The 13,121-nt window shown below is 45.6% G+C and overlaps 1 protein-coding gene and 1 non-coding gene across 2 annotated transcripts in view; one reads left to right on the forward strand and one right to left on the reverse strand.

Annotated features, from left to right (window-relative positions):
- DPYSL5 (dihydropyrimidinase like 5) overlaps positions 1-13,121 on the reverse strand; it is an 87,383-nt gene that overhangs the window by 32,251 nt on the left and 42,011 nt on the right. The window lies entirely within an intron of this gene.
- LOC131766055 (U6 spliceosomal RNA) lies at positions 6,014-6,121 on the forward strand. The gene has a single exon (XR_009338357.1). It is a non-coding gene; the product is annotated as a U6 spliceosomal RNA (small nuclear RNA).

Raw genomic sequence — 13,121 nt, forward strand, 5'->3', positions numbered from 1 at the left:
GGAGAGGAGCAACCAAATTTAGGAGGGAAGGGAGTCTTTAGAAATCTTAATGCAGATCTGATGGAGGGACAATGGAGAAGATGAAAATTGCTAATTATAACCAACATCCATTGAGCACATACTCTGTGGCTATTTAATTCTCACAACAGTCCTGTGAAATATGTATTATCGGGCTTCCCTGGTGGTGCAGTGGTTGAGAGTCTACCTGCCAATGCGGGGGACGTGGGTTCGAGCCCTGGTCTGGGAGGATCCCACATGCCACGGAGCAGTTGGGCCCGTGAGCCACAATTACTGAGCCTGTGCGTCCGGAGCCTGTGCTCCGCAACAAGAGAGGCCGCGATAGTGAGAGGCCAGCGCACCGCGATGAAGAGTGGCCCCCGCTCGCCACAACCAGAGAAAAGCCCTCGCACAGAAACGAAGACCCAACACAGCCAAAAATAAATAAATAAATTTAAATCATATGGGTTTCTAAGAAGACCTCTGCTTAAAAAAAAAAAAGAAAGAAAGAAATATGTATTATTATCCCTATTATTCAGATGAGGAAAGTGAGGGTTGATATTCATATCTATTAGGCTGGGAAGGACATCTCTTCCCATCCATTTAGTAGTGGGGGGTGGATAGAGGAGGAGATGAGCTGTGGTGACATGGAGGAGAGCTGAGGGAGCCCAGGCCCTTGGTCCCAGACTTCTTAGCAAAAGAGACGAAAGGTTTTGGGAAAATTAGGAGTGTCAGTCTGAGCCAAGACGAGGTTTAAGAAAACTGTATGGGAAATGCACTACAGGGTCATCGAGGGAGGGCTGAAGTAAACTTGCCATATTAGAAGGGGTCAGTTCCGTGAAGCCAGGAGCCGGGACAGAGAAAGCAGGCTGGGATTGCTGAGGGAGTGGGGAGTCCAGGGACGGACTGACAAAGGCATCCAGGTGGAGGTCCAGCACAGCCAAAATTGGGGAGGCGTCCCAGAGCAGAGTTTGTTTGGGGCTTAGAGTGACATCTGATTTTTTTTTTTTTTTTTTTTTTTGTGGTTCGCGGGCCTCTCACTGCTGTGGCCTCTCCTGTTGCGGAGCACAGGCTCCAGACGCGCAGGCTCAGCGGCCATGGCTCACGGGCCCAGCCGCCCCGCGGCATGTGGGATCTTCCCGGACCGGGGCACGAACCCGCGTCCCCTGCATCGGCAGGCGGATTCTCAACCACTGCGCCACCAGGGAAGCCCTGAATTTTTATGTTTGTTAGAAATACAGTTAGATTCTCCGATGGTACGTGAAGGCAGGGTGCTCTGGTGGGAGAGGCCTGAACTCTGGAGCCTGGCACACCTGGGTCTGAGGTCTGGCTTTATCGCTGAGGAGTCCTGTGGTCTTGAGCAAGTAAGCTCTGGCTTGGGAGGATGGGGGTGCCATTCCTGGAAGGAGGGGTCCCCGGGAGAGGAGTGGGGTCGTGGTGGATGTGTTGGGTTTGGGGGCAGGTGCATGGAGGTGTCTAGGCTGTAGCTGTAAGCCTGGGAGTCATCAGTAACAGATCACCTGGGGAGATAAGGTGGGGAGGGGGAGAAGGCAATCTGGGATAGGATCCTGAGAAGCAACCACAGAGGAGAGGAGTAAGACGAGGACAAGACCATGGAAGGAGACTGGGAAGGAGAGCCAATAGGCAGGAGGAAGAGCAGGCTGGCATATGGGGTTATGGAAGCCAAGAAAACCCTGTCACCAACGCAAGAATCTCCCTGGCTCACTGGCTTCAAGAAGAGGTGAGCTGCCCTAGAAGTTAAGATGCCTTCGGGGGAAACCCAAGCTCCCCTTCCCAGACGTGAGCATACCAGGGTAGCCTTCCGGTCTCAGGGACAGTGAACGCATCTGCTTGGGAAGCGCTGATTTAAGCCTGCCTGGCTCCTGCTCAACAGGTAGACCCTGGGCTCACAGGACACAACCAGCTGCAAGCGCTGCTGAGAGTGAGAGAAAGGTAGGCATTCAGTGTGAAATCCCCACCTGCCCTCCTCCCTTCAGCTCCATCAATAAAGAACAGGCCTGACTGCTATGCTGTGGGGAGCAGCTGGGTCAGGCACAGGTCAGACCAGGCTGTGCAAGAGCTCTTGCTTCCCCTTCCCTTCTGTTGCAAATTCCTGAAGACAAAGAGGTGCTGGCTCTCTCCGGGGCTGCTTGTGCAGTGGCCTTGTGGCAGGAAAGCTAATTTCAAAGGGAAAGATGGCTCCTCGGCTCTGGACTCTCAACCCTGGAGGGGCCCAGGGCAGCAGGGGAGTAACCCCCACTATAGAAACTTTGGGATGCAACTAGACCCAGAGAAAATCTCCTGAAGGCATGCAGACCAACACAGGGACCTGGTCCCCACGAAGTGCTCCAGGAGAGGGTCACCTGCACAGCAAAGTGCTGCCCTCACCTAACCCTCATGACCACTGTATTGGACAGACGTTTTCACCATCTCAGTTTTTGAGACATAAGCCAAGACTGGGATCCAGTCTTATTCCAAATCTCATACGCTTCCGTAGCACTGAGAATAGATTTGATACCAACAAATAGTAACTAAGCACAGAGCCTCATAGCCTGGGACAATCCCAACTGCAGATTCAGGGTCTCCCACCTGGTATACTTAAAATAGACAACAGATAAGGAAGTATATACATCAGCCCTAACATTTTCTCATTTTAGATCTAGGAATACCAAATGGTAGGAGAAATGTAAAAGCATGCGTGGTTTTTATCATGAGACGATGCACATTTCTGTGGTTAAGACATTTCCTTTAAATCTGGGGATGAACTGTGTTAATTCCCAGACCCAACAGACTAGCATGTCCCAGGGACACAGAAGCTAGCAAAAAGTGACACCACTCCCACGGAAGCCATCCGACCACAGCGGCAGGTAGCACCTGGGCTGAACTCATGTTCAGGAGAGAAATTAACATTTACTGACAGCCTGCTTTGTGCAATGTTCTTAATAGTATTAATATTTATTATCTTATTTGATCCTCAGAATGACTCTGTAACTTAAAGCAAGGACTCAAACAGATATTTGTATACCCGTGTGCATAGCAGCATTACTCATAATAGCCAAAATGTGGAAGCAACCAAGTGTCTATCGACAGATGAATGAATAAACATAATGTGGTACATACATAAAATGGGTGTTATCCAACCTTAAAAAAGGAAAGAAATTATGACACACGCTCCAACATGGTTGAAACTTGAGGACATTATGCTCAGTGAAATCAGCCAGTCACAGATGGACAAAACAATGTATGATTCCACTTCTGTGAGGTATCTAGAATAGTCAACTTCATAGAGGTGGAAAGTGCAGTGGTGGTTGCCAGGGGCTGGGAGGAGTGGGGGATGGGAAAGTTAGTATTTACGGAGTACAGAATTTCAGCTGGGCAAGATGAAAAAGCTCTGGAAATGGATTGTTGTGATGACGACATTGTGAAATGTACTTAATGTCACTGAACTGTACACTTAAAAATGATTAAAATGATAAATTTTCTGTTATATATATTTTCTCACAGTAGAAAATTTAAAAATATATGATTCTGTAGGGTAGAGGTTACTCCTCTCGTCTTACAGATAAGAAAAATGGGGCTCAGAGGAAATCATGCAGCCAGCCTGAGTGAGGGTCTGTCTGCCGCTAGCACCCTAGGTTTCCTTTACATTATGCTGCCCCTTCTAAAGCTCAGGATAGCCCTGGTCTGACTGCGGGGCTCCCTGGCTCCAAGATTCCTCTGTCAAACGATGGAGAAAAGCCCAAGTGAAATTGGACCTAACTGCAGTTTAGAAACAGAGGGGTAGGTGTGGCTTGGGCTTGAATTACAGGGCTAAACCTGAGAATTGTGCCAACATCTAAAATTATGAAATGAGGATCTCCAGGCATCTCTCTAATCCAGAATGATTATCTTCACTGCTGAGCATCCAATTTAAATCGTCGTGTTTAATACAAAGCCACAGAACAGAGCAGGCTGTCTCCCGACATGCAGTTGCCATGGAGACGGGAGATGATCCTCAGAGGGAGTTATGTGGCGGAGAGAACGTGGCTGCCAGCTTCTGAGAAGCCAGGGGGCCAGGGGAAGCCGTTCTAAAATAGAGCCTGGAGACGCCCTTTGTTATCTTCCTCCTTAGCAAAGCCCCTTCTATTCCCAAAGCGGGAAAGTTTACAGGTAAGCAGGTCATGACCATCTTTATTAAAAGTCCAGGCTGCCCACAGATGCCAGACAAGAGGGGCTTGTCAACAATCCAGAAATAAACCACATGTAACCCCATCTGCTCTCCTTCCCTCATCTACTCCAGTGTTGGCGAGTCTTCATTTTGGTAGCAAAGCTCAGTGATAATAGTGCCATCAAGCTGCCGAGGAAGGCTGTCCTGAGGCCGTGCTGGGTGCTGATGCTGGGGAATGCGGGCTGGCGTCTGCTCTGGGAGGCAGGGAGGCCTATGTCTGTACTTACTAGCTTGGAAAGGCATTTCACTCCCTGAGACTCAGCTTCTCCACCTGCAAAGGAAGGAAAATAAGGCCTGCCTGAGGGGGGCTTTAAAGATCACAATACGTGTATAAGGGATACAGAAATGCTGGGCCTGACAGGGCAGTGCAGCCCTCCTGGAGGGGACAGCGGCTGGAAGCTTAGCTGCAGGTCCTACGCAGAGCCATGCACTGCCAGACGCCACCTCGGGGTCTGGGAGCCCAGAGCCCGTGAGAGGCTCCACACGCTCCAGGCTGAACTCTGTATTTTCCACACAGCAGGAAAAGTACACTCTTTGATGGGCCACTATGTCTGGGGCTTAGAGATTCAGAACAAGAGTGCTCTCCTGAATGTAAGTCCTAGTTATCTTAAGCCTGGCAAAGTGAGAGTCGGGGCACCAAACCAGAAAAGAGCTACAGCCCAGGCCTGGTGGTAACAAAGGGTACCAAACAGAATGGAAACCTGACAGAGGGAAGGGGAGAGGGTGGCAACAGCTCAGTGGTTAGAATTTCAGTTCGTGTAAGTTTTATCCTAACCTAGTCGGCTCAGAACTCCCCGGCCCACTTCTGTTCTCCACTGACTCTAACTGTAAGACAAAGAGGGAGCAAGAGGAAGCAGAAGGAGCTCTTCCCTATGATGTCATCACAATTTATTATACATAAAGATATGGATCATGTGAAGAAAATATATCGAGATCAATAGGTAGCCAAGTATCATGGAACATCCTCATGGACCTCATCTGAACCCCCAGCACCCAGTTAAGTTCCTTTTAACACACACACATCACAGATTTTTTTCTCTCCAAATAACTTTAGAAAATTCTAAAGAAAATTCTTAACTTTTGGCTAACAGAAAGGGACCATGCTAACGGCTGAGAATATTTATCAAGTGCTTGGTTAATGCACTCAGTTTACTGTTCTTTTAAGTTTTTGGTTTACAGCCTGCACTAAAAAAGTTTGCTTCCAAGGAGATAGAATAGCCAAAACAACTTTGAAAAAGAAGGACAAAGTTGGAAGACTTACACCACCGGCTTTCAGGACTTACTGTAAATCTATCATAATCAAGACATTGTGGTATAGGTGTAAAGATAGATACATAGATCAAAAGAACAGAAAAGAGAGTGCAAAAATAGACCCACACATATACGGGCAACTGATTTTTGACAAGGGATGATCTTTTCAACAAATGGTGCTAGAACAATTGGATAGCCATATGTAAAAAAACTGAACCTCAACCCTTACTGGATACCATATATAAACACTAACTTAAAAAGAATCATAGACCTAAATGTAAGAGCTAAGATTATAAAACTTCTAAAAGAAAACATAGGAGAAAATCTTAGTGACCTTGGATTTCACAAAAATTTCTTAATTACAGCACGACAAACAAACTATGAAAGAAAAAGAATAAATTGAACTTCAAAATGAAAAATTTTTGCTCTTCCAATGACATTGTTAAGAAAATGAAGAGGTAAGTCATAGCCTGGGAGAAAATATTTGCAAAACGTGTACCCAACAAACGACCTGTAGCTAGAACATATAAACAACTCTGACAACCCAATAAAAAGAAGACAAACAGTGCTCACTTTGGCAACAGTAAACTTGGAACAACATGGAGAAGATTAGCATGGTCCCCGCACAAGGATGACACACAGATTCGTGAAGCATTCCATATTTTTCAGTTGTAAGGTAAATAAGTACTAGGGATGTAATGTATGACATGATAAATATAATTAACACTCCTGGATGTTATAGGTGAAAGTCATTAAGAGAGTAAATTCTAGGAGTTCTCATCACAAGGAAAAAAATTTTTTCCCCCTTTTTCTTAAAAAAATTTTATTTATTTATTTATTTTGGCTGCACCAGGTCTTAGCTGTGGCACACAGGACCTTCATTGCGGCATGCAGGCTTCTTAGTTGTGGCATGCATGTGGGATCTAGTTCCCTGATCAGGGATCGAACCTGGGCCCCCTGCATTGGGAACGTGGAGTCTTACCCACTGGACCACCAGGGAAGTCCCTCTTTTTCTTTTATTTTGTATTTATATGGGATGATGGATGGTCACTAAACTTATTGTGGTAATCTTTTCATGAAGTATATAAGTCAAACCATTATGCTGTACATCTTAAACTTATACAGTGCTGTATATCAACTGTATTTCCATAAAACTAGAAAGAAAAAATTAAGATTTACCTATTCTTTACATTTCATAAAAAAAAAAAAAAGAAAAAAGAAAGCCAATGACTCAAAACATAGAGAAAAGATGTGAACTTTTCACCAAAGATATACAGAGGGCAAATAAGCACATGCAGAGACATTCAACACCAGGGAAATGCAAATTAAAACCACAGTGAGCTACCACTGATACATCTGTTAGATGGCTAAAATTAAAAAGACTGACCATAACAAGTGATGGCAAAAATGTGGAGCCTGGAAGGAACAGAAAATGTTACAACCACTTTGGAAACAAGTTTGGCAATTTCTTAAAAAGCTAAATGTACACCTACCATATATCCTACCATATTACCCACTTCTAGGTAATTACACAGGGGAATGTAAGCATATGTCCACACAAACACTTATACACAGATACTCATAGTTGCTTTATCTGTAGTTGCCAAAAACTTAATAATGCTAAGTCAGAAACCAGACCAAAAAAGAAATACATACTGTATTTTCCATTATATAAAAATGTGAGAAAATCCAAATTAATCTATAGTGACAGAAAACAGATCAGTGGTTGCCAGCGCAGGGAAGGATTACAAGGGACACCAAGAAACTTTGGCGGGGGGAGGGGGGGTGATGGATATGTTTATTATATTAATGGTGATGGCTTCACGGTATATACATATGTCAAAGTGTATCAAACCATACACTTTAAAAATGTGTGACTGGGCTTCCCTGGTGGCGCAGTGGTTGAGAGTCCGCCTGCCGATGCAGGGGACGCGAGTTCGTGCCCCGGTCCGGGAAGATCCCACGTGCCGCAGAGCGGCTGGGCCCGTGAGCCATGGCCGCTGAGCCTGCGCGTCCGGAGCCTGTGCTCCGCAACGGGAGACGCCACAACAGTGAGAGGCCCGCGTACCTCAAAAAAAAAAAAAAAATGTGTGGCTTATCGTATGTCAATTATACCTTAATCAAGTTGTTTAAAAAAAAGCGTAACACATAGATTAAAAAAAAAAAAAAAGTGGCTTCCTGGGCTACCCAATCACGACCTCCTTCATTCTGTACATACTCTTCCCAAGAATAGAGTTCACCAACATTCATCAAGTTTAATTTTATTTTTAAATATTGAGAACACTGTAGAGAGTTTAAATCTAAAGAGGAAAGTTATTTATAGATGAGGGGTTGAATTCATTAATCTCCAGTGGCACTTCCAGCTCTAAAACTGTGCGCATGAGTGAGTGCACGTGTGTGTATGTGAGAGTGCGTGTGTAAGTGTGCGACTGTGAGAGTGAGTATGTGAAAGTGTCTAAGTGTGTGAGTGTGTGTGTATTGTGAGAGATAAACACTTGTTAATGAGGGACTTCCCTGGTGGTGCAGTGGTTAAGAATCCACCTGCCAATGCAGGATACATGGGTTCGATCACTGGTCCAGGAAGATCCCACATGCCTCGGAGCAACTAAGCCCGTGCGCCACAACTACTGAGCCTGCGCTCTAGAGCCCGCGAGCCACAACTGCTGAAGCCCACGCGCCTAGAGCCTGTGCTCTGCAACAAGAGAAGCCACCGCAATGAGAAGCCCGTGCACCACAACGAAGAGTAGCCCTGACTTAATGCAACTAGAGAAAGCCTGCGCGCAGCGACAAAGACCCAACACAGCCAAAACAAACAAACAAACAAACAAAAAAAGAACCACACTGGTGAATGAGAAAGTTCTTAACTATAGCTGGCCTACAGCTTTATCCTCACATAGTCACTAATTAGAGATCCTTACAGCTCCTAATTTTTAATTAGCAAGAAATAAAAAAGGATCAGAAGGAGAGAAAAACATGGTTGGCTACAGGGATAACCTGAGGGAACAATGAGGCAGAAACCACTTAAGGGAGAAGATACAGCATCTACACACATTTCTACCTGCCAGTGAACCATTCTAAGATGTGCACCTGACATTCAACACAGAAATATGGCCACTTCAAATAGGAGGCAACCTCACTGAGGTTTCGGAGAAGAGATATTTTCAACCGATATTTTTGAAGCCTTCCATAAGGCCATATTCAAATATTTCTTGAAATATTAAAAAATATTCAGTCTTTAAGAAAATAAATAGGAAGAAGAAAAATACATCATTCATGTACTACATGTATCACTGAAGTATACATACAATACATGATGTATTTTTCTTCTATCTTTTTTTTAAACCCCAGAGATGCTGGATGAGCGTATAAAAGCAGAGCTAGTATGAGGTATGAAAGGTTTCCAAGATGCTTGGGTTTAATCACAAAGGGTACATTTATCTCTATTCTTGAACCAAAGGTTTTAAAAAGCAATAATCTCTCTGTATAGATCAATTCTTTGCAAACACTCTTATTCTTGAGAAGAATAAGAATTGAGCAGCTGCTTGGTCACCATAGGAGATTTTTTTTCCAATGCTAGACGTAAAAATTTGTAAGAAATGATAGATCTCTCTTACGTTTGTTCTAAGAAGAGTCAACCTGGCCTACATGTTGGCCTGCCAATTAACGTAGATGTACAGTGAAAGTTGCCAGCAAGGTTTTGTTATACGAGATACCTGATTTGAAGCAGGACATCTTTAAATAGCTCCTGCTACCTGTGGAGTTTATGACTGGATATTTCTGTTTTTAAGAGAAAGAAAATTATCTAGAGGTCATCACCAGTACTATTTAGGCTCCATTTGAAATCTATAACACACACAGTCAACCCTGCAGTAGAGACAGAAACCAATTTTGTAATTCCTATTTTTTTTTTTTTTTTTTTTTTTGCGGTATGCGGGCCTCTCACTGTTGTGGCCTCTCCCGTTGCGGAGCACAGGCTCCGGACGCGCAGGCCTAGCGGCCATGGCTCACGGGCTTAGTTGCTCCGCGGCACGTGGGATCTTCCCGGACCAGGGCACGAACCCGTGTCTCCTGCATCGGCAGGCAGATTCTCAACCACTGCGCCACCAGGGAAGCCCTGTAATTCCTATTTGATGTCTAACACTTTAATACGTATGCCTGTGAGGAAATTGCACAAATGAATTTTCCAGGGGTTGGTCCTCAATCATCACGATCTATCTGTTTAACAAACACTCATATAGTGCTTAGTAAGCACCAAGTACTATTTTTAAAATATATTTTTTATTTTAAAATTTTTATTCATTTTTTATTTTTGGCCACGTGGCTTGTGGGATCTCAGTTGCCCAACCAGGGACTGAACCCTGGCCACGGCAGTGAAAGCGCCGAGTCTAACCACTAGACTGCCAGGGAACTACCAAGTACTATTTTAAGTTCTTTACCAGTAGTATCTCAACACACATAAAGTATTATCATAATCTCCATTTTCCAGAGAAGGAAACTGAAAGGCAGAGATTAACTCATCCAAATCACACAACCAGTAAATGTGGATCTGAAATTCAAACTTTGGCCGTCCACCCCAGCCCGTGCTCACGACTGCCACCCTATTTCTTGAGCATCTATTGTACTACATGTTTAAATCTCGGTGAGTCTGTGGTGAGTCACGAGTTAAATGTAAATTGTCGTCTCTGCCCCTCAAAGTTTTCAACCCAGTTGAGAGACAAACTTTACATAGGAAACAATTTGAAAGCCCCAGGATGACACGTTATTTCAGCTGAGGAGAAGAAAGTGGATCCTGGGGCTGAATTAGCTGGAGGAAGAATGTGACATGAGCTTGGTAGGTCGTGAAGGCCTTCTGTAGACGGGTGGGAAGGGATGGCAGGAGGGAGCATGGGACATTCATAGCAAAGGGGGCTGAGAAAACCCCCTTCCTGATGGATGGGCACATGTGGGCAGTGAGGATTGGATGGAGAGGGCAAGGTCAGATGGGGAGCTGTCCAGGGTGAAGATCTAGGACTCCACACTAGACAACAGGGAGCCACTGCAAGATCTCAAGCAGGACGTGACCCTGCTGGCAAAGCCGCGGACATAGGCAGCACGGGCACTAGATGGACAGTAGAACAATATGAATGCAAAGCCAAAGTGGGTGGATCAAGTAACCCAAGAAACCAGACAGAGTCAAGGCCAGGCCTAGGGCGGAAGCAGGTACTCACAGCCTGGGGACTAACAGTTATCATGCACTTACTCTGTGCCAGGCACTGTGTGAAGTGTTTTTCATCCATCAGCTCATTTAATCCCCACAACAACCATTTGTAAATGATAAAAACTTTCAGCTCTAAGGCACTGACATCAGTGTTACTCCTCTAGGGACAGTGGTGTGTTATAAAGCCGCCATCTTGGGGAGACGGAGAGCTTACTCTGCTGTCTGCCTGATGCATCGGTTCCTTGATGCCTTTATCTGGTCCAGGCAAGTTTGGAGCAACACAATGTCGAGTTAACTATTTGCATGCAGCCTACTGAGTGGTCATAGGCTGTCTGAAAGGGGTGACTGTCCAGAATCTGGGGTTTCAGGATCCTCTGAGTGGTGTGGTGAAAAGGGCCTCAGACTGAGAAACTTACAGTCTGGTCCAACTACCTCTGGGACTTGGGGCAACTCATTCACTCTCTCTCCCTCTCAATGGGAGGGTGGGGCTATATTTCTAAGGTCCCTCCAGTTTTTTACCAGAATGAAGTGAACTTGGGAACATCAGTTAATAAGCAAGACTGTATGAGTCTGGATCCCGATAAGCAGGAAGTGTTACTGCAGAGCAAAAAGACTGCAAAGACATTTTGGCTAGAATTAAACAGAAATGGACAGACTAACAGAGTCAAGAAAAAAGAAGAAGGGAAGTGAGCAGCATTTAAAGGTTTAAAGCCAAAAGAGCAAGTTTCAAAGGCAAAATAGCAAAAACAGTCTGCCCAGTGGATAAATGGGCTCCTTGGTAAGAAGGTTGGCAGGCTGGACACCAAAGGGAATTTATTTATGTCCCAGCGGGTCATATCCCAGGACTCTGATAGGTTTAGTCCTCTGCAGTGGGAGGAGGGAGCAGGAAGTGGCAGGCCACCTAGCCTGTGCCACTGTACATCTGCTAGGCTGATCCTGTTCTAGGCAAACACTCTTTGGGTTAGGATTTGGCTCCCTTTGTGGTTTGACTACAGAATAGATGTCCTGCTGCTGATGATTTTGAGTTAGTGGGAGGCTGTCTCAGTGACCAGATGGCCCTGGCACAGACAAGAGGGAGTCTCTGGGTCCTCAAAGAAGAGGGACAGACCCAGCCGGATTTCCATTTGATGACATCTTGACCATGGCCAACTCGCCGCTCACTGATGATGTCTATGCGGTACAGACAGGAGGGCAGAGCACAGCACCAGGGACACTTAGCAAGTACAGGGGTTCTAGGCCCCAGGCTGGGGCTTGGGAACCCAATAACGGGACCCTATAATGTAAATAGAAGGAGTGAAACAAATAAATAATACTGGTAAGGGTGAGGCAAGACAAGCCCAAGTTTTCAAAGGGGACTCAGATTTCATTTTGGCACATAAGGTGAGGGTCAGACAGGCAACAGGAGTAACAGCCAAGACAACAGGCCATTCAAAATATCTGAGAAAGTTCCTTAATAATCCTCATGCTAGTGTTAGGATCATCAAGGATGCTTTTAAAAAAAAAAAAAAAATACATGGGCTTCCCTGGTGGCGCAGTGGACTAGAATCTGCCTGCCAATGCAGGGGACATGGGTTCGATCCCTGGTCCGGGAAGATCCCACATGCCGCGGAGCAACTAAGCCCATGTAGGCTCTACTGAGCCTGTACTCTAGAGCCCGAGCTCCGCCACTGCAATGAGAAGCCCGCGCACCGCAACGAAGAGTAGCCCCCACTTGCCGCAACTAGAGAAAGCCCACGTGCAACAATGAAGACCCAACAGAGCCAAAAAATAAATTTAAAAAAAAATTTAAAAAAAATACAGATGGGGGAAGAGGTAGACCTAGAGACATTGATTTCATTAGTCTGGGATGGAGGGTACGGGCAGTAGAGAGGAGGGGTCTGGACATGTATTTCTAAAAAAATTCCCCAAGTAGTTTTACTGTAATTTGCTTCCAAAGGTTGAAAACCATTGGCCTAGACAGTGGTTCTCAGTCTGTTTTTGGAGGAGTGGGAGGCAGAAAAGGCATCTAGGAAGCGTTTCCCCATTGTCCCTGCTGCCCCCTCTATCACCATCTTAGTGAAGGGGCTGTGCCTGTAGTTTAAAAAGCCTGATTCTGATATTCCCACCGGGCCACGGAGAGCCACTGGTGGGGAGGAGCTCAACAGCCTGCATTAACATTCTTATTATGTAATATTAGATTCACACCAAAGAATAAGCATAACTTATGAGTAAGCTAAGCAGGATAATGATAAAAGACCCCCGTGACCCAAGTGAAATCCTAGACCTTTATTAACACAGTTGGTGTCACTGGCTCTCCTCCCTCCCCTCCTGCCCCTGCCATCCCACAGGAGATAACCCCTTTCCTCCATGGGGGCATTTTTAACAAGCAGGGCGTCCTGGCATCTCTGGAGACCAGGTTCTGGGCCTCTGGGAGGGAGGGGCCTGCAGGTTGGGGGTGTGGAGGAGGCGGGGAGGAGGATGGAGTGCCCG

Source organism: Kogia breviceps, chromosome 11 (genome assembly GCF_026419965.1).
Source record: "Kogia breviceps isolate mKogBre1 chromosome 11, mKogBre1 haplotype 1, whole genome shotgun sequence".
Taxonomy (NCBI): Eukaryota; Metazoa; Chordata; class Mammalia; order Artiodactyla; family Physeteridae; genus Kogia; species Kogia breviceps.